The sequence below is a fragment of the Sciurus vulgaris genome (genome assembly GCF_902686455.1).
Source record: "Sciurus vulgaris genome assembly, chromosome: 4".
In the NCBI taxonomy this organism is placed as follows: domain Eukaryota; kingdom Metazoa; phylum Chordata; class Mammalia; order Rodentia; family Sciuridae; genus Sciurus; species Sciurus vulgaris.
Window position 1 is genome coordinate 7,958,529 of NC_136464.1, and position 21,134 is coordinate 7,979,662.

Consider the following 21,134-nt stretch of genomic DNA (forward strand, 5'->3'; position numbering starts at 1 on the left):
CTCAGCCTAGGAGTGACAGTGGCTGGCCTGCTGCACAGATGCTTCCCAGCTCAGTCAAGAAAGCTTTCTGTTTGCAGATGGGTCCCGCGTCAGAACCAACCTATTCCGCACAGTCCCTTTTGAGCGGCTTGGCCCCCAGACCCTTTCCCTGTCCTAGCTGGGGAAAGTGCTTTCCCTGTCTTCAGGGCCGTCCAGTGTGTCCAGGGGTCCAGAGTGGGGGAAGAGGTGGTTGGCCTTCACTCAGTGTCTGGCAGTGCACAGCAACTTTGAGCACAGGCCTGTGGACATCTGGTCACAGACAGGAACTGTCCACCTGCGACTATTGCCACCTGCCCTTCCCCTGCCTGCGGAAGCAGGTCTGGGCAAGCGCCCCAGGGATGCTTACCTCAGCTTGGGGAAACTGACCTTCCAGTGCCTTCTGCTGGGAGGTTGGCAGGAGCTCTTGTCCCTGCAGCCCTGAGCAGTAGGACCTTCTGTGGTGCTGGAAATGCTATGTGCCCGTGCCGTCCTCCACTGGGACGCCAGCCACACATGGCCGGTGGCTCTTCAGATGTGATGAGCACAGCAAAGAAAATGGACTCTCACCCTTTGCTTAACTTTTTAAATTTAAAAAAATATCCTCAATTCAGTTACTGGAAGATATAAGACTCTTTGGAGCAACTTGGGCATACACTCCTTTTCTGACTGCGTTTTATGAAATCTAAATACAGATCAGGTAGTTCTGATGAGTTTAGCGTCCAAATTGAGATGTGTGTAAGCATAAGATACTGGACTTTGAAAACTTGTGAAAAGAGGGAAGACTTTCACTGACAACTTTTATATTGGCTACATGTTGGAATGATAATGCCTCAACCAGACAGGGCTGGATAAAGTGTGTGAGTGTTAACGTCTCCTGGACATTCCACTCGGGGGCCTGCTCAGCTTGTTTCTGAGGGACAGGTCTGCTGGGAGGGTCCCTTTCTGTGCCGGAATTCCACCAGGGAACTGGAGGAGGTGCAGTAGAGCCTCTGTCTCCCACCGAGTCCCTCACCTGGGAGTGGGGTTGGGAGCTGACTATCCACCTGGCTGTGCAGATGGCCGCCAGGCTGCCTGTGTGGGCCTTTGAGGCCCTGGCTGGCCCATGGCCATCCTACCTATTGCGTACTTTGTCAAGGAGGACAAGTCCTCCATCTCCAAGCTCTGCCACTTCCCAATGCTCCCAGCCAGGAAAAGAGAGAGGAGTGTGTCTCATGGGCTGTGTGCAGACACTGGGTGGGACTCTGGAGGGGGCCATGACTAGGCTGGGCCAGGGTGAGAGCTCTACCTTGAAATTCAAATGTAGCTTAATTCCTTACCCCAGAGGGGACAAAGCGGCTCCCAATACCAAGCAACAGAAACGTGGCCCCCAAAATGAATGGGGTTTCATTTCTGCCTACCACCTTTGTCCCCTGCGTCTGGAGGAGCAGGGCCGCCCTGCAGAGGCTGTGGTGGGAAGGGACATTCCCGTGAGCACGCAGCCTGTCAGCAGGCTCTGTCGCCCAACCGTCAGCCCACCCGATAGGCTCTGCTTCCTCACTGCATTCCCAAAGCTCCCCTGCAGCCTGGAATAGGTTAGTTCCGAGCGTGCTGTTTTAACCTAGGGGTCAAACGTGGCCCTGGGGGTGGGGTCAGTGACCTCCCTAGCATACACCCCCTGTGCACATTTCTCTTGGGAAAGATTCCAGAAGGCCAAGGCTTGGGATAGGCCAGGAACCTCGGGTCACAGTGCGCTTTATTCTGAAACTCCCAGAGCACTCTCTTTTTCTTCCAGAAATTTCTTTGGACAATACTGTGGTCACTACCCATCACAGAGAGAGAGCTTCTCATTTGTGTCAGACTTTTCTCTTTTCAAATCACTCCCCTGACTGTCCTGTGTCACTTGCTGCTAAAACCTGCTCAGCTACATCACCGTTTTCATGTGCCTTGGGCAGCAACAGGGGCTACTTGTCGGAAGTCCTATAGCTAGTGGGGGACAGAGCTGAACCTGAGATTCAGGAGGATGCCCTTCTCGGTGACTCCTTCATCCTTATTTCATTCCACATTTAATGCAACCTAATATACAAATCCTGGTTGGTCAGGCCTGGGGACAGGAAAAGCTGAAGTCAGACAGTGAGAAACAAATTCGAGTCCCTTCTCAGGAGGACTAGGGTGTGCTCTGGCAAGGACAAGCTGCCTCTTTGGGGAGCCGGGTCTCAGGCTGGCCTCTGTTCCCAGGCGTCCCTCACCAGGATGTGGTACAGATGTGCTGGTTCTGGCTTGTGAATCCTATGCTACACCTCCCCTGCCAAAAGTCAGTGACTCAAATTTCTATAACCCCAAACTTGAACTCTGCAGCTTGCTTTGGCCTTCCTCCGGCCACAGAGCTGCACACTGCTCTGCTCAGTCATGTTTCCCACTTGGGGTCACCTGGGATGCTCAGGAACCTCGATGTGACAGCACAGTGTAGGGGTGGGACACCCTGAGACTTGCCAGAGAGCCCAAACTTCCTCTCCTCTGGCCCCAGGCCCTGCCCTGATGAGTCCTGCAGTGGCACTTCGTCGCGTTCTTCTGCACATCATCATTCATGCCACGCTGCCATCGAGGGGAGGCAGCCCGCCAAAGGGTGGCTGACTGAACTCTGGAAGTCCCCTCGCTTCCTTGCCGTGTGGTATTGATTTGTACTAGAGTTGAACCTGCAGCATTCAGCTGAACCCCAACTCTCTGTATTTGGGAACGCTCCAGGGTGCAAAACGCAATGAGATGTTGGTTTGCTGGAGTTTGCAACTTGGCCTAGTGAATCCTGAAGCACAGACTCAGGGCCTCCTTGGGGAGGGACCTGGGGTGCTGCTCAGTCCATAGGTGCCTGGTTGGTGATAAGGAACCACCTTCTTCCTTGCAGAGAGGCCGAGGGCTCGCCCTGCCTGGTCCTGTCCCACTCTTGCCTACTGCTGTGAGCCCAAAGAACATGCTCAGGCGCCGGCCGACAAGCTCTTCGTAGCTGGATTACCTGCCTCTTCTCTACACTTTCTTTGTGTAAGAAAGAATGGCCCCAAGTGCATTAACACTGAACATTCTAATAAGAATGATCCTGTCTTTATCATTTGAATTTGTGTTTCTTATTAAAATTGAACATTTTGCAGTTATTCATCAGACAAGGTCTCCCTTTAAAAGAAATGGTTTCCTCTGTCTTTCTGATTTTTTTTTTCTTGTATTTGAGAGCAGGGATATTAAGACAGGTGATGAAAGAATTTTTTCTAAGAGCATCTCCATGCTTCTCACAACTGCCTTAGAAGACATTAAAATGCATGCGTTTTGATCTCCTCTTTCTGGATTCGAATACGAGGAATCAGTTATTGCCACAGACGGTAAAGTAATTCATTTCTGGTGCCCGTCTGCAATCCAGGTTTCTACAAGAGCAGCCAGAATGAAAGGGAACTGCATGGCACAACCCAGACCAGACCAGAGACTCACCCTGCGCCTCCCTTGCCACAGCCCCAAGCAGGTGGTAACAGGGATGAGGGCTACAGTGAAGGTCACCACAATAAAGACAGCTGCCAACTGTGCTGGCAGTGACAGGGCAGCCGCTCCTCGCTCAGGCCTCCCTGCAGGTTGGCTGGGCCAGGTGATATCATGTCACCCTGTTACAAGGTGAGGAGCCGAGGCACATAGTGAAGAGACCCCCAGGTGTCTAGAGGACCCATGTCCTTGTAACCTCCACTCTGCTCCCAAGTGCTCAGCACATGAACGGCTTGAGCGTGGAGATCGGCTCCATGTCCCCTGCCTCTGCCCTGAGAAGGCGAGGCCTTGGGCCAGCTATTCCTGGAATTAGCCATATGCTTACTTTTTGCTTCAGTTAGTTTGCTAATTGAGGCGAAGTTGGTGGCAGTTGTGACATTAAGGACCTGGGTAATTGCCTCCGTGCTTCACTTTCACTTGCATGCTTAGCCGCAGCCCCTAATGAAATTTGAAAACCCAGCTCTACTTGGGGAAATGATATTAACTGCTGTTTCTAACTCTCTGTCCCCACGTACTGGATGGGTTAGGCTTCGAGTTTAAACTTAATTGACCAACACACGCAACTGTCCAAAGGCGCCGTTTAGTGGAATTGAAAGTCAGCCTTGCTTTGGGGCAGATTGCCCAATTCTGGTCCTTATTTGGGAGAAGAGGGCTTCCAATAAGATGGTCTCTCAGGTGCCTCAGTCTGATCTGAGCCTCTGTTGTGGCAGCTTCCATGCTTACCTGGCTTGTACACGTCAGGAAGCAGGGCAGAAGCATGCCCGTCTCTGCTTCCCTCCTCAAGGACTAGCACGGATTACTGAACAAATTTGTCTGAATAAGTACAAAAGAGGCCAGCAATTTCAGTGACTGATGTGAATGCAGATTACTGGTCAGAAGACAGCCATAAGAGGTAAATATGTAAGAGCCTCATGCCACCTCTGGAAAAACATTCCTAATCTCCTCTTTATTATCCCCAAAGATAACTTGGAGGGGGCTCAGGGTGTGAGGTGTGAGGTCACCACTCCTCTGCATGTGCACAGGAAGTGGAGCAGGATTGCCACCTGGGCTGGGGCTGTGTGCCCAGTGATGCTCTGAAGGTCCAGCAGTTACTCTGGAATGTGCAGCTGCTCCCCTATTCCCACTGCAAAGCTCTTTTGGGACGGGTCAGATCCCAAATGGAGGGGGGTGGGCAGTGCTGAACCCGGGGTAGGTGTTAGCACAGTCTTGCTGTCATCAAACTGCCCTGCAGGATCTCAGAGAGCTGTGGCAGGGTTGGGGTTCGGCTGCTGGGGGGCAGGGGGACACAGGGAGACAGCGGCCCAGAGAACAAGCCACCCTCTGGGCTTGGACTTGGACCCCTTCCCCCAGCAGGTAGCTGCTTGGCAGCTAAGGTGGAGGTGCCCCTCCCCAAGACGTAATGTCTTCATTTCTTTCTTTCTTTTTTTTTTTGATTGTTTTAACTTGTTCTAATTAGTTATACATGACAGTAAAATGAATTTATGCATTTTGATAAATCACACATAAGTGAAGTATAATTTCTCATTTTTCTGATTGTACATATTGCAGGATCACATTAATCATGTGGTCATACATGTACACGAGGCAATAATGTCTGTTTCACTCTACTGTCCTTCCTTCCGCCAGGCTCCTTCCCCTCCCTTCACTCCCCTCTACCTAGAGTACCTATTCTTCCCTGGTGCCCCCTCCTTATTGTGAATTAGCATCAGCATATCAGAGAATCTGGCCTCTGGTTTTGGGGTTTGGCTTATTTCACTTAGCATGATATTCTCTTAACTCCATCCATTTATCTGCAAATGCCAGCATTTCATTCTTCTTTAAAGCTGAGTAATATTCCATCATACACACACACACACACACACATACATGTGATACACACACACACATACCTATACCCCATTTTCTTTATCCATTTGTCTGTTGAGGGACACCTAAGCTGGTTCCATAGCTTAGCTGTTGTGAGTTCAGCTGCTGTAAGCATTGATGTGACTTCCTTGCTGCATAATGCTGATTCATTTCTTTTAAGTTGTAAAGTGAATGCTTTGGGCCATTCCTCAGGGAGAGCATGTTTGGGATTTGTTCACGATCAGTCTTTTTTGATCAAGGTCTGGGTGCGGAAACTCAGAAAAAGAGTCCCACACATAGGGTCCAGTGATGGCATCAATTTTATCATCACCAGAAGGTGCAAATAATCCCAGTTTATGAACATGGGGGAAAAAAGAAATTGTCTAGTGACGGTGACAACTCCTTTCTCTCAACCAGCTTCCCAAGAGCAGAGCAGGCCCAGAAACAGAAGCGGAGCAAGGGACAGCGCACATCAGGGGATGGGGAGAGCGCTGGCCACAAAGGCCGAGATTCAAAAGAGCAAAAGAGGGATCCCCTCTGATCCCCTCTGCTCAGCTGGCGAGAGAGCAGCTATGGGACCCCAAATCCTTCTCCCAAGGAACCCAGTAAATCTCAGATTCGTTCACTGGAGGAGCTCATTCAATGATGTGGTATTTTATCTTTTCTGAGGTTTAGAAGGGGGAAAGCGGCTGAGGAGAGCAGAGCAGGAAACGGAGAAGGAAGGGACCTGGGCTGTGAGTTGACTTGAGTATGGATGCTTTGGAAACGCTTCCAAATTTCCTTTACAGCAAAGAATGTGCATGGTCCAGAGGGAGGAGGGTTTTTTCCCCTTCTTTTGTCCTGAGCTCAGTACCTGGGATTTTTGTAACACGTGGAGAAATTTGGTGTTGACTGAATACATTCGGAAATGTGCCTGAAAGGGTTGTAAGAACTGCATAGGGCAAAACAAGCCGAGCTGGAGACGACAAGGCTTCTGCCCACAGATGCGAGCCATATAATTTACGGAGGCAGGTCATTTGGGTGTTTTCTTGAGTGTGAAAGCTAATTTAGAAAAGGCAGGGGGTGTGCCCGAGGTTGGTGAGTGACTCGCACCTTGGGGCCTCAGAGCAGCACCAGGCGGGGGAGGGCGACTCTTCCTGGGTCTCAAGCTCCCAGGCAGAGAGGGCAGGGCACCCCCAACAGTCCCATGGTACAGGTGGCTAATAGCCTCTGGCCCCAGAGACACTGAGCAATGGTGCTCCGTGGTGAGCTGGGCATTTCAGATACTCACCAAGCCCGCTTGCAGGGCACCCTGTTGATGCCGCCTCCCTTTCTCATCTCCCTGCTGCACGGTTTTTTTCATGAGCCAAGCTCTGCCAGGCTTCACGGGACTCATGGCCAAATGGTTAAGGCGGATGCTGTCAGAGAAGCACCCCTAAAGGTGCCTTGGGGGGGGGGGTCTGAGGACAAGGGTGGCCTGACTTGGTCTGGGGCTTGGGGAGGGGCAAATTGGCTGAGGTCCAGAGGGTGGACAGCAGTGACCGGTCCAGCAGGGCCAGAGGTGCTGGGGAAATGGTGACAGCAGAGAGGCTGGGGAGGCAGAGGGATGGACACAGCCAGAGGGTCAGAGGCAGATGCCAGCAGTACTGCAAGGAGGGGCGGATGTCCGTGTTTACAAGCCCAGGGATGGAGGAGGGGGCTGAGCAGGTGATCTGTGGAAGTCACACAGTAGGTGACTGTCACCTTGTGAGTCTCCTGGGCTGTAGGGCCACACAGCCAGGAGTGTTCTTGCTCTGCTTGCTCTGAGTCACCCTGGCCTCCAAGCCCAGTGCTCCTGTGGGCCACACGGCCTCTGCTCTGCCTTTGGAAGATGGGTGTGGCATCCCATTGGCACTTGGGTGGTGTCAACAGGAATTCCTCCTGCGCCGGCTTGAGGTCTGAACAACTGTGTGCTTTGGCCAAATATTTATTTTTCTGAAACAGATGAAACAGACCAGAGTGACTCTTGATAGGAAATTGGCTCCGAGGACTTTTTTTTCTTTTAGTTTGAGACTTGCTTTTAGCCCAGGAGGGAATCTGCTCTCTGTGAAACCAGTCCCAACCTTTATAACGAAGCCCTGAACTTTCCGGATCTGTGTAATAGAGATTCCACTCTTCTGTGGTTAATTTGAAGAGGTTACAAACTTCTCCTATCATAGATCATTTGCTCTGTGGGAGTTGGTTTGCTGGAGCCAAGATTCGCTTACTAATTTTTGAACAAGTTTTCTTTTATTAACTTGTTTACACAGGACTGTGGGCACAGAGCAGCTCGCGACACTCAGTGTCTGACTGCACCCATTTCCTTCCTCGCCCTCTTGCCCTGGCTGCAGGCGGGAGCTTCCCTGCGGAGCCAGCACTGCCTTGACAAGACAGCACGCACAGCCCTGTGCCAGCAGTGTCTCAGCTGTGCTCGGGATGGACATCGATGGCATTCTTGGAGAACATTCTCTTGTTATAATGTTTATTGAATGTTCACCTCTCCAGCTTCAAATATTGAAACTTGGAGAGATCATTCTAAAACAATCCTAGTCACCAAACACTTTCAGGTTGTTTTCACTAATGAAGAAGAGAAGGAAAAAAAAAATCCCTTTTGATAGGCCAGGCATATCCACGCTCAGTGCCTTGGGTGAGGTGTCTTTAAATGAATGCTTGTTTGACCTGTTTTACAGAGGTCAGGAGTCGAGACTCCAGATCTGAGCAGGGTGCTTGGAAACTGAGTCTATATCCTAAACTCTTGAGGAGTCTAAACTTAGAGCTCCTTTCCTGGGCCTCTTGCCAGCCCAGGCAGCTCCTGCCTCTAAGTGTCCTGGGTTGTTCTGACCCTGCCTGGCCAGCTCAGTCAGGGAGAGAGGCGCTTCTGCACGGTCTTGTTCAGACCTTGCTGCCTTCATCCTGCCTCAAGTCTTCTGCTGCTGAATCAGGCCAAAGTTGCTGCTGCTGGCCGAGGTGCTATTTGCAGAGACTGGGTATGTGGGGAGAGCAGGGTGGTGATGGTGGCTGTGGTTGGGGTCATGAGCACTGGGAGTTGGTGGGTGCCCCAGAGGCGTCTGGCACGGCCCATCTGGTTTAATCCCCACAGGCCTGTCCAGTAGCACTACGGTTTCCTCCAGGCTTCAGGCGAGCACACAGGCTCAGCGTGTAAGGCAGTGGATGCAGCCAGAAGGTCGTGTGTGTGTGTGTGTGTGTGTGTGTTTACATACTTCTGGGTCTTGGTTCCTATCTCTCTCAAAGGTTCTCTGAACATCAACAAATACAAAATAGTGTCCTCCAGAGTCACATTGTCCCTTTTGTCCTTGGTCTTGGTACTTTTTGGCCTGTGCATGTTTATAAAGATGCACGCCTGTTGCAGGGAGTTCTGTGGTCTGCTCCGGACTCTCCACCATCCTGACAGAGAGGGCAAGGGACAGTGTCCTTTGTGGCTTGCTCCCAGATGCATCGTTTCGAGTTAAGTGGAACTGGGTTATGATGATTTTGACAACCACCACGGAGATGGTGACCCTCGTGCTTTAGAGTGTGGTGGGTGGGAAGATGTTATGAACTCAAAGGAGGCTTGAGAAGCAAGGGTTAAAGGGAGCCTGAGACGGAACTTCCCATTTGCACCTGAGCTTCCCAATTGTACTTCGCTCACAGGTCTTTCGACTGGTCATCCTGGAGCCCTGCAGCCTCACTGCCCCCTCCTGTTCTGCCTGGCTGGTGGGGTGCAGGGAGGGCATGCTTCTTCCACAGGTGGCAACCTGAGGCCCAGAGATGGATCCACCAGGTGCAAGCCACGCGCTGGGGTCCTGCGCCCAGTGCATTTGTATTTGCTGCACCTGTTGCTCAGTAGTTACTATTTCCTCTTCATTGTCTTTGCAGTTACACAGCGATACCTGCTCTGTGTGAGTAAGCCTGGAAGCCAGATGAACTGTGTAAGTGGAAGGCGCAGCCCCCAGCCCTGCCCCACAGTCAGCACCGGGACACGCAGGGGGGATATGAGCGTACACGTCCCACCTGGAGGGAGCAAGGGGAGCTGGGGCTTCGCGTGTGTTTGAGCCCAGCTCTGCCTCCTGCTGGCAGCCTGCCTAGAGCCGCAGTTCTGTCTGCATGGAGGAGTCATGGCACTACCTTTGGTGTCGATGGTCAGGAGTAGATGAGAAGCAGTAGGTCCCCAGCATAAGGGCAGAAGAGGTTCTCGGATGGTATTTGCTCCTCGCCTACCCTGTTCCTGGAGCCTCTCCAGCTCTTCTCTGAGTGCAAGAGACATATGTTCAGACATTCCTGCAGCCGGCAGGGTGAGCTGGCCTTCCGCAGATTTTCTGTCATTTAGTAATGAATCTGGGTATCAATTTTAAAATGACATTATTAATATTTAAGTCTTAAACACAGAAGCTCCTGTTGATCCTGCAGGCTCATGCGGCCCCCTGACGCACCTCTCACACCCTCCGGGAAGTTGCTGGCACATTCCGCATCCCCCAGGAGGGAGGCTGGCCACCTCTGCACACCCTCAGGGTCTCCAGCCAGTCAGGCTGCTCCGTCACAGAGAAAGAAAGTCCAACGGAGTGTTCTGTGGCGGTTCCGCTCCTTCAAGGGTTAACAGACTCTTATTTTGCTTATCTGTAGAAATGAAACAATGTTTCCAGCTATTCCGATCAGCAGGGCCATCTGGTGGGGAGCGCAGCTGCCCCCCTCAATTGTGCTGCCTCCAATGGACTCATTCTAGGGTGTCGCTGTACATCGGCAAACTCGTTATTCACAGTTGGTTTTGAACATGGGGGCCCTTGGTCTCCACCCATCTGAAGGATATCTGGGCATCTCTGCTGCTCTGCAGGCTTCTTGCTGTCCCTGAAGTCAGGTCACGGTGGGCAGGAGGGGTCTGCGGCTGCCAGGGTGGACGAGGGCCCTGCTCTTTTGGGTTTCGTACGTGGTCTCTGTGCATTTCTCATTCAGTTCCCATTTGTTAGGGAAGATTTGTTGGAAGCCAATAGAATGTGCCCTGCATCTTTGTGATCTAGCTGCATGAGAGCCCACGTGATCCCTGGTCTGAAAATGTGTCACTTTGTCCTGGTACTTAAGGTTTGATGTTTCAGAAATGTTGGAACTCCTGAAAGCATGCAAAACGGAGTTTCTCAAAGGCCCTGGGTTCCTGAAATCCTTCCACCCCGGGGCAATGTTGAATCTTCCGGGTCTGCTTTGGAAAGAAGAGGATGAGGGTCTCAGGGGTGGAGGGGGCATGCCTATAGTCATGTGGCGAGTCAATGCATGGCCAGTGCTCAGTCCAGACCCGTGACTCCCCAGCCCAGCCTAGGTCCCTCTTGAGTGTGTAAGGCATCTGGGAAAAAGGAACATGGCACTCGATTCCCTGAGCCATGGTTTCCTCATCCATACATTGGAGAGCATAACCATACTCTCTGCTTGAGCTACAGTGACCAGACAACCTACAGAGACCAGCCTGGTGTCTGGGTACATGGGGGCCCTTGTCAGTAGTAGCTGCTGTCACTCTGGTTACTGGGTGGCAGGCTCTTGTTTCCCTTATCTTTGGAAATGAAACAGTGTTTAAAACTGTGGATCAGCAGGGCTCTGGGTGGTTCCTGGGCACGTGCTATGCTTTCTGGTTATGTTACTTCACACATTAATTTAGAAACTATCTGTGGAGCGTGTGCACTGAGGGAGGCACTGTGTCCTTCAGGGCTGCCCGTCACCAGCCTGTGCCCTTGTTGAGTTTGCTCCAGGCTTGCTCCTCACCTGGGAGGCAGGTGGCAGTGAGCCTGGTGATGGCTACTCTTCCAGCCTGTGCTGGTGACAGCTTCATTTGCTGATGACAACTTCGCTTGCGTGAAACAGGAGAGAGATCACGGACTTTGTGGCCAGACAACCTGTGGTTGGCTTTGGCCCCATGTCCGGCTAGCTGTGTGACTTTGGGAGTATGTTTAACCCCGCTGGACCTTAGCTTCCCACACATAACTTGGGGGTCCCCATGCTGACCCCAGAGAGCTGCCATCAGGAAGGCTCCCAGCACGGAGCTCTGCTGGGCTCTGGCCCTGGGCTAGCACCCCTCCTCCATCTCTCACTGTCTCTGGAGTCCTCGAAAAGCCTAAGCTGAGTCCACTGACCTTGAAATGCTTTTTGGCTCTGTGGCTTTGGTTGCTTTGTGACCCAGGGCCACTCTTAGGCAGGCTTCCCAGCAAATTGTGACACTTGTCTTGAGGAGGTTCCTCCTTAGCCGAAAACCTTAGTTGGTGGACAGACAGGCTGGAGTGGAAAATCAGGTACCTGGGCCAATTTGAATGACCACTGGAAATAATAAAATGAGTGCTCTGAAATCATTTTCTCCTCATTGGTTTCAGAAAAAGAAAATTATTGGTTGTGTCACAAAGACCTTTAGAGTCTTTTGTGCACATTGAAATCAGCAGGTGGCAGCTGCTGCGGAACACGCCTGAAGCCTCTTGCCCACCCCGTCCCTTGCAGGGAAAACCTTAGCACGTAGTGCACTTCAGAGACCCTGTCTGGCTGTGTGGCCTGTCCCCTGGCACGGGGAGAGGAGCAGGCTGCTCTGCGGGCATGGGAAGACCCCACGCACCCTCCTGCCCAGCTGTGCAGCCGCTGTCCTCAGGACACCTCTAGCCCTCAGCAGGGACAGGTCTTCTGCACGTTTTCAGGACCAGGTGGGCCTTGAGGCTGTCCTTGAGGTGGGCTGTATACTCTGAGGGGCCCCTTTCTGGACACCCTGGAGCCTTCTCTACAGTTAGCTGGGATGCTCTTGAGACCTGGCTGTGTCCCTGGAGTTCACAACCCTGGCCAGTGCCGGCCCTGCACCAAGTGGGCGAGGGATCACCCATGATTGACAGGTGTGTGCCACAGGGCAAGGGCCACTCCTCAGGAGGAAACGTGTGCTGTGCCTCTCGGAAGGAATGTCCAGCTTCTTCGGCAGCCAATAGAGCAAGTACTGCACCTGATTGTCAACGTTCACTGAAAACCACGGTGGCTGGGCGGCGCTAGGAGCCAGAACTGAGGGTTTTCATTGAGGAGACGTTAACTTCACATCATAACCCCACGTGTCTCGGGGCTGAAAAGGTCACTCCTAACCCCATTGCTTGGGCCCGAGGGAGGAGGTGGCTGACCCAGGGTTACAGCCAGGATTGGTTTCCACCAGGATTGCAGCACTGGGGGCCACACCAGGGGCCCCCTGACCTGCCCGGAAGGTGCCCCGCTCGAGGCTCTCAAGCTTCAGCACACTGTCAAGGGTACCCCACATGATTCCTGACCCAGGTGCTTGCCCAAAGTGTGCTCAGTCACCCAGGGCTTGGGCTTGTCCCTTTGATGTGCAGGAATGAAAAAGGGGGTGGGGGTGCACCCCGGGGCCTGGCTTCTGGGGCTTCTAGTCCTCTCTTGGTCTCAGCAGCAGCTCTCCACCCCCCGTGGGGCCAGCCCTTCCTCCCCCTCTTCCCTGCCCCCAGCCCCTGCCCCTGGCCCCTCTTTCCTTCCTGTCACTCCTTCTCCCTTTCTTCATGCTTGGAGCAGGCCAGCCTCTGTCCTGGGGTCTCTATCCCATCCCCCTCCGCAGGCCGAAGAGACAAACCTAAGAGTGAGGCAGTGTGGCAATCCAGACAGGTGAAGACTCTGCCCCAGGCCCCCAGGCGCAGGGCTCTGAGGGACCGAAGGGGGCAGCCCCGTGTCCTCTCTTCCCTCCCCTTTCTGTATCTCTGTGAGACCACACAGCTGTTTTTTTAGAAAGGAATTCCTGAAGAGACCAGGGACCCAGAGGGAAAGGCCAGGACCAGCTGCTAGGCCTTGAGGCCAGATCAGAGCAATAGACAGAGGTCAGGTGGTCATTTCCGCTGCTGTGCAGTGCCCAGGCCCACTCTGTTCCTGCCTCGCCCCATGGGCTGCTTGCCCCTGGGAAGTGCAGAGCCAGGCAGGGCCTCAGTGTCCTGCTATAAGCAGGGCTGGGAGCACAGGTGCTGGCAGGCTTTACTTCAGCCAGGCTGACTCTCTGGAGCCCACCCAGGTTTGACCCGGGCTCTGGCTGCTCCCACCGTGAGCTTCACAATGTTCCAGAGCTTTGTATTGCCAATGGCTTTGCAGTTAAATCCCCGGGTCCCTCATGAGTTTCCCTCCGTGGCCTCTCTCCTCCCATCTTCAAAGTGGCTGGCTTTCCCCCAGATCTTTGGGGATGGGCGCATTTCTGGAAAATCCGTCCTGTTTAGCAATGAAACAAGTTCTGGAGGGGTTGGTCACTCTGCAGAGCTGAACTTTCCCAGTGCTGTCCCTGGGGCTGTTCAGAGCCCTTCAGAACTGCAGAATGACCTCAGTCAGCTCGGCTCCTCACTGGCCTCTCTCCACTGCAGAGCTCGGGGCCCTTCCTGCGTGTGTGTGCCTGCCTTGAGCCGCCACCTGCCTCTTCCCTGTCATTACTTCAGATTAGTAGCAGACGGGAAAGTGGGACAGCTCTGCCCAGGATTATGCAGCACTGAAAGCTCATAACCTTGGAGTGGGGGCCTGACGGACTCTCCAGTAATCGTGCAAAGCACACAGTGCACTATGCAGCCATGTGCAGCCTTGAATGGGTATTAATTCTTCATGTTCAGGCCGGGATGCCATGATGGTTTTATTCCCATTTTACAGATGAAAAAAATCAAGTCACAGGCAGTCTGTAGCCTGAGGTTATGAAGCTGGCCCAGGGTTGAGCTGGACTGAAAGGCAGGTGCGCCTGCCTCCAAAGCTTTGGGGACCTTTGACTGCTGGGAAAGAAGTTTTGCAACACCCTGCCTCCCTACCCAGCTGAGACTCCGTGGGCTCAGGCGGGCAGCCAGGGAGGAGATGGCTGCAGATCATGGCGCCTTGGCCTCTGTGAATGCCTGTTTCTTACAGACTCGGTGATGAATGGGATGTTCTCCTGGAGTGTGTTTTCTGTGCTGTAGGGCATGCAGGGAAGCTGTTATTAACAAAAATAAGGTTGGTGGCGAACTCACTCCAGAGTTAAGTGTGCTTTAAAAATAACTAAAAAATCTGCCTGTAGTTTTTCTGGCACACATTTTGGGCCAGCAGGGAAGATTTTGCCAACCATGCTTAGAGAAGCCTTGTAGATGAAGCACAGATAAGGTGACCCAGGCATCAGGAAGCATGATCTAGGGCCAGATGACTGAAGGAGAAGATTGTGGGAAAGGCTTGCTCAGGGACAGGAAGCAAGGAGGAAGTGACAGAAACTCTGAAGGGAGATGGGAGAGGCCTCTTCTGCAGGAGGTGGGGAGTGGGGTCAGTTGCCCCAACAATGAAAGCACAACAGCTGCAGTTGTCATAAACATGTACTTGTTAGAAGATAACCTGGTGTGACAGTGGGACAGTCGTATCCTGCTTTGGGACCGGTTCCCATCTGGGTTTCCAGCATCTGCTGTTACGAAGGGCTTCTTTAGGGAACAAGCGCTGAGTCAATGGATTCCCCGCATCTTTGGTGAATGACTTTGGCCTGAATTGCCCCTGTTCTGTTTTACCCATACGAACACACTTTGTGGAACTCAAACCCACAATTACCGCAGTTTCACTTTGTAGAGTCTCTCCCCGTAACCCGGAGGGAGCGTATCATTTAGCTTTGGTGGTGTCACAGGCCACCCCCGAGCTCAGTGACTCAGAACAGCAAACCTTCATTTTTCCTCCATGCCCCTAGGGGTGGTCTGAGGTGGCTGGGTTCCACTGGCTCATGGTCGGGCTCAACCAGGTGACCCTGCACCACTCACCTCTCACCCTCCTCTCAGCCCAATCAAGCACAGATGCCAGAGGGCACGTGGACACTCGGCCTGTGGCGAGGTCTTACAACTGGCAACCGCATTCTGTTGGCCAAAGCAAACCACCCAAGCCAAGTTAGAGGATGAAGGAATAGTTCACTCCTTTCTTTGAAGGAAATACGGAGTCATTCATGTGGCAAAGGACCTGATTACAGCAAGGAACAATAAATGGGGCCCAGGGATGCAAATAGCTATAAATTACTATTTATCAAACATGTGTGCCAGGACTAAGCATATGTAACATCAGCTAACATTTTTTGAAGACTTACTGTAGACACTTTTTAAAGCACTTTACATGAGTTAGTTCATTTAATGTACAATTCAGATCTGGTGATCATTTCCTATCACATGCAAGGAGACAGGGAGAGAGAGGTTTAATGTCCTACTCAAGTTCAAACCTGGGTACCTTGGTTCCAACCTTCAGGCTCTTACCTCTACCACTGTGGGGGATTTGTTGCTGACAGGGATGTCATTTGGGAGTACAAGGGTCCAGAGAGCTTAAGTGACTTGTCTGAGGCCACTAGGTTGACGCGGGTTTGAATCCAGACCCCTGTGATTGCTGTGTCCTTTACACCATACTATAGGCTGGCAAGTGTCAATCGGGGAGTGTGGCTTTGTTCTAATTACTGACCATGATATGATCAAAAGCGTCAAATTCCAGGTATAAGATTGAAACTGCCAAAGTTTTTGTGCAGAACTCTGTTTTTGTTAGTTTTCTTCTGGGTCTCAGCAACAACCTTTTGTTATCTTTGAGTTAAACGTGAAAAAATATTCCTTGCTCCACCTTTTTGATTAATATTCCTTGAAAGAAAATGTGTGTCCATATACATAGCCTAAAGAGAGACGCCAGCATCCAGACATCACAATTTGAAGGAGGCTTTGTGTTTTAGTAGAGGTTAATTAAGATCCATCGGATTTTCCCCCTTAAAATATAAAAGTAGAATAATATAATTAGCTATTTTTTCCCTCTTTCCCAGAGGGCGGATTTAAATGTTCTACCTAAATGAAGCTATTTATTTAAATCCATCCAGATTTCCTTTGAAGTTTCATATACCTTTCTTCTGCTTTATCAGCTTATAGCTACAATAATTTAATAAGTTTTTCCCGGGGTGAAATTGGATGCCCTTTATCGATCTTACACTGAGGGGGCATTCAATTACTTCATCTGGAGTGGTATTTCTGGGTCTCTCAATTACAGTTTTGTTATAAATGGCCTGCTAATGATGCCTGGGGTGCACAGGTTAGCAGGCACCCAGACAGAGGTGTGGTAATTGAATGCTTTCTATTTGGGGAGCAGCTATCTGATCTCATGGTGGCGCCAGGGTCCTGCCGTTGTGGTCTGCATCCATAGGGGACAGAATGGAGCCGGGCCGGGCACCCCCCTAGCTGAAATGCACACCTGAGAACAGGGGCTGCTGCGTGCGTGGAATGCCAAGTGTCCTGTCTACTCCGGGTCTGCTGGCACCCACCTGGCCATTCCAGACAGGTGGCGTGCAGGGGTGCGCGTTTTGAAGGAAGAACCCCTGGAGTGCTAGGTTTCTGAACTAGTGTTCGTGGGACAATCCGTGGCATGTGGAAAAGGCCAGTTAAGGAACGTGATAGCAATCGTTTTCCTTCCGGTACAGTCATGTTAATTTGATGATTTGGTCTTTCCTCCCTGAGTTATTTTATAGCTACACTCATCGTAAAGAGCCTTTTGCAGGAAGATGCGACCTGCCTCCTTCCCACGCTCTGGCTCTCAGGGCAGTGCAGCGTCTGGCCCTGCCTCCTCACCTGCCTGGTCCCTGCGCCCCACCAGTCCATTCCCCTGAGGGTCTGCCCTCCCAGGGGCTTGGCTCCTTGGCTTCCTTGCCTCCTCAGGTCCGGCTCCAACGTCCCTGAGGTCAGTTCTTCTCTGGTCACCTGGGCCTGGGACTCCTTCCTCTCAGGCAGCAGTTCTCACCCAGGAGTGACTATGGCCCCCAGAGGACACGTGACCACGTCTGAAGACGTTTTTGCTTGTCACATCTCAGGGGAGGGGTGCTTCTGGCATCTGGTAAGTGGAGGCCAGGGATGCTGCTCAATGTCCTGCAGTGCAGGGGACAGCACATGGTCGTGCAGCCCAGGCATGGTGCAGGGAGAACCTGGCCTGTCTGTCCTCCTCACAGCCTGTGTGGTGCCCGAGGTTACCTTGCGTGCACCTTCTTGTGTCTGTCCCAGGTGGGAGAGAAGCTGAGGCGGGGAGAGCACCCCCACCCCGCGCCACTGCTACCTCCGCACCAGCTCGTTCAGGGGAGGGCTTGTCTGGAAGCCCCGAAGCTCAGGCCTCCCGCTTGCTCACAGGGCACCGGCCACGTACGGGCCTGGCTAGGAGATTGGGATCTTTACCCACCTTCCTCGAGGCGTATTTTACATGCTACACAGTGACTATAAGTTTTGGTAAAACTTGTAAATCTAAGATATTCTTATTTTTTTTTCTCAAAGAGAACCCCCAGGGGTGCTTCCAATACCAACAGATTATCCAACTCCTGACCCCAGCTGGAGGGTCACTACTTGCTGAAGTTCAAGTGTGCCCACTTAAGGCAGCAGTAGGGAGTACTGGGTCCCCAGGGCACATGCGTGTATCCAAATGGCCAGGAAGGTGGGGGATTCCACAGCAGCCTGAGCAATGAGGGTCCTCACGAAAGGGCTCCTCCCACGGTCCACAGTTTATCACAGAGGTGGCAGCTCAGGAGCAGACGATGGGACACATGCCCAGGGTGGGAGCAGGAGCACTTCTGTGGGGGACACAGGAGGTGTGTCCGTGCTGTCCCTCTGCAGGCCCCCTCCTCCACACATCCAGCAACCCTGTGGCTCTCAGGCCCCCGTCCTTTATGGGCACTTGTGGAGGTCCGGTTACGTCGGCTTCATTGACAATCACTTCCCTGGACACCGTTATGAACTCAATCCCAGCAACTCCCTTCTCCTGCTGGGAGGCTGGGGTCCTGGGCTGAAAGTTCCAAGCTTCTAACAGAGGCTAGTCTTTCTGGTGACCAGTTCCCCTTCCTGAAGCCACCTAGATGTTCGCCATATTAGCATAATTAGCTGAAGTGTCCTTGGCAGAGGCTCATATAACAAACCATGCTCCTGCTTCCTGGACACTCGGCACTACAGGGATTTAGAAGCTGTGGCCAGGAGCAGAGGTGGAGACCCAGTGTATATCTTTATATATACACATCCCCACCTTGTGCTGGTCTCAGGCCCCACCCCTGAGCATGCCCAGCACAAGCCAGCCTTCAGAAGGAGCTTTTCCAGGAGTGAGTGGGTGGGCGAGTGAACGGATGACAGGAGCAGAGGGGACATCGTACCCCAGTGTTCTCCCAGGGCTCCGCCGGCATCTCCGGCTGTCGCCCAGTTCTCTATGTTCAGAAGCCAGCCTCGTGCAGCTGGGGTGGCTGCAGATGTAGCTGCCAGTAGGCAGCAGGCCTGCTCCCTCAGTCTGCCTGCCCGTCACTCCCTGACTTCCCAGGGTTATTTACGTTGCGCGGAATGAGACACTTTTGCTCTTGGTGAGAATGTTCTGCCCATTGTTTTGGGTTCAGATTATGTGCATTCCTGTCTTGTGGCTTCACAGCGCGTGTTTGTTTGTTTGTTTACAAAAGAACCTTCTGCAGAGAGAGAGGGAGCGTGCCAACTCCCTCCCGCCTGGCTCCTGGCTGGAGTCTCCGTTTTGACCCGGCGCGGCCCCGTCTTCGGCATGTGGGACGATGTTCTCTTGGCTCTGGGATGGACTTTCCGGGCAGGGGCTCTTGCCCTTCTGTTTCTTTGCTTTGGAGGAATTGTTTGTACCAAGTGATGGGTCAGGGGTGATTAAACAAGCTGGGAGCAGAGGTCTGGGCTTGAGGTCCCCACATGCCTCTCCAGCTGCCCCAAGGGATGCAAGAGCCAGGACCCCGAGATGTCTGGCCTGGACTCCAGGGGCAACTCCTCCCTTGTTCCCTCCCTGCCACTTCACACACCCACACCCCTGCTGACCCTCACTCATCGCTGGCTGACCAGCGATCTCACACCCATTCCTTGAGACCTGATGAAAATTCCCGGGTTAATTATGTTTTGCAAATTTTATGTCTTATATTCCTTCCTTGTGATGCAAAGGTATTATTAACACAGTAAAAGCCCTAAAAAGACCCACCATAAAGAATTCCATGTCATGTGTCCACCCCACCTTTTCTCTATGTAAGTGAAGCACAAATACTTGCTGATAGCATGCAGAACATTTTGTGGGTGGAAGATGTTTTGGGAAAAACTGCTTGGCTATTTCTTGGCCAACAGATTTCAAGAAAACATGGGCTTTTTGGTCCAATGGAAGTGAGGATTTCCTCTGGTAAGTTCTGATGGCTCAGGCCTCTAGCCAGGACAAGTACAAGGAGACTCTAATGAAGGGTGGATTAATGCCGCCCCTCTGGGGACAGGAGTGTTCGAGGGGTGTGTGAGTAGAGGTGGAAGTGAGTCTCTGCCTTTGAGAGATTGTCCATCACTAAGAAAAAATAATGTGGCAGAGGATCTTCCGTCCCGGACTGCATTTCAAATGTCCATGGTGTTCATTGCAATTTTAAATCATAATAGTTATCATCATTGTTGATGATGTTGTTACCAATGTTACATACCTTTTATGGGATGCTAAATATATGTTGGGCTTTAGCAAACTCTTTATGTATATTAACTAATCCAGTACTTTTTATAAACTTACAAGAGAGGTAGGTACCAAGACTCAGAGAGGTTGGACGGCTTGCCTAAGGCCACACAGCCAGGACAGGGATCTACCATGGTGAGAAACCAAGCAGGTCTCCTTGTTTTGCTCATTCAGTTCTCCTTTTAAGACATCTTCAAAGAAGTGTCATTTGGGCAACAATACACTTCACAACCATGGGACTGTGTTAATGGATTTTTAAGAATCATGTCTTCCCCAGGATGACGGAAGTGGAAAATTATTTCAGGACCTGAAGTGTTACGCTGCTCAGGGGAACACTGTATGTTGGACTTAATTGCTTAATAACTTAAAGCCAAATGGTTTTTTATATGATACACTCTGCTGAAGGAGAGAATCATTTCAGTGTTTTAAATTTTCATTAACTTTTGCTTCCTAAACCCAGAGCTCCGGCAAAAGACGACGGATGCTATTGGGAGGAAAAGCCTATGTTCTCTGTGTCTCTATCCTAAACGCTCTCCTTCTTATTCTTCAGATCGGTGCACTGACTTGAGGGCACTGATATTTCAATTTGTCCCTCAAGTTCATAGTCATTGGCTGTGTAGAGTCTCAGAACGATTGCAGAACCCTGGGGCGGAGACGCCGTAACTTAGACACAGGAAGGCAGAGACGCGGAGAGGGTGAGGGACTGCACAGAGCCAGGCGTCCGCTGTGCCGCTGCTGCTGCTGATGGTTGGGCCACATTTGATGGCAGAGGTCGAATCCCAAAGCCAAGTGCAGGGGCTCTCCCTTTATCCCGTGTGATTTTCTGCGACTCGCTTGTGACCAGGCAGGCTGGGCTGGAGTCGAGAAGTGGGAAAGAGAAGTGAACTATTTCTGTCTGGAAGGCGTCCCTGGGTTCTTGCTCTTGCCAAGTAACGTAGTAAGACCTGTTCTCTTTCTTTAGGTAATCGGACCTTTTTAAGAGCTTTCTCTCCACGAAGAGGAAACATTCCAAAGGAACGCAGGATGTAACAGTGGAAACCCTCACGGGCAACTCCGCGGATGGCGAGCCAGCCTGTCGCTCCAGGACGAGACGATGAGCGCTCCTGATTTGTGGTGTGTCCCCATGCTCCCCAGCGACACTGCTCCTGCTCGTGATGTGATGGGGAAAACCTGAGGGACAGGCAGAGCTCCCGTGCTCACCACAGCCTCCCTGGTGCGGTGGCTTCGGTGGAGCGTGACGACTGGGGCTCACGTCCCTTGGCTGTGTCTCAGAGCCGAGCCAGAGCATGCGCTTCCTCATTCCCCGGGGCGTGGGCTCCTGCTGTTTTCCTGTCTGTTTCTGCTGCCCG

General features: G+C 52.1%; 1 protein-coding gene across 5 annotated transcripts in view; it reads left to right on the forward strand.

The window, feature by feature from the left end:
- Window positions 1–21,134, forward strand: part of CHST15 (carbohydrate sulfotransferase 15) — a 72,967-nt gene that overhangs the window by 22,601 nt on the left and 29,232 nt on the right. For all 5 annotated transcript variants that reach the window (XM_079138072.1, XM_079138075.1, XM_079138074.1 and 2 more), the window contains exon 2: window positions 20,747–21,121. The gene's annotated coding sequence lies outside the window, so the exon portion shown is untranslated. The remainder of the gene's footprint in view (window positions 1–20,746; window positions 21,122–21,134) is intronic.